The sequence below is a fragment of the Eimeria mitis genome, genomic scaffold (genome assembly GCF_000499745.2).
Source record: "Eimeria mitis Houghton genomic scaffold, Emh_scaff3232, whole genome shotgun sequence".
NCBI lineage: Eukaryota > Apicomplexa > Conoidasida > Eucoccidiorida > Eimeriidae > Eimeria > Eimeria mitis.
The window spans coordinates 6,150-6,388 of NW_013571570.1; positions in this window are offsets into that span (position 1 = coordinate 6,150).

The following is a 239-nucleotide window of genomic DNA, read 5'->3' on the forward strand; positions in this document are numbered from 1 at the left end:
GCATCAAAAGCAATATTTCCTGTTTCTGCTGCTGCTGTGTCTTGTTGTGATTTGCTGCTGCTGCTGCTGCTGCTGCTGCTGCTGCTGCTGCTGCTGCTGCTGCAGCTGTGTAGCTGCAGAGGCGACCCAGCGGGAGACAAAGGAGTAGAAGAGAACAGCAGCAGCAACTGCAGCAGCAGCAGCAGCAGCAGCAGCAACACGAGCAGCAAGAACTCTTGCTGCTGCAGCAGCTGTGCTGC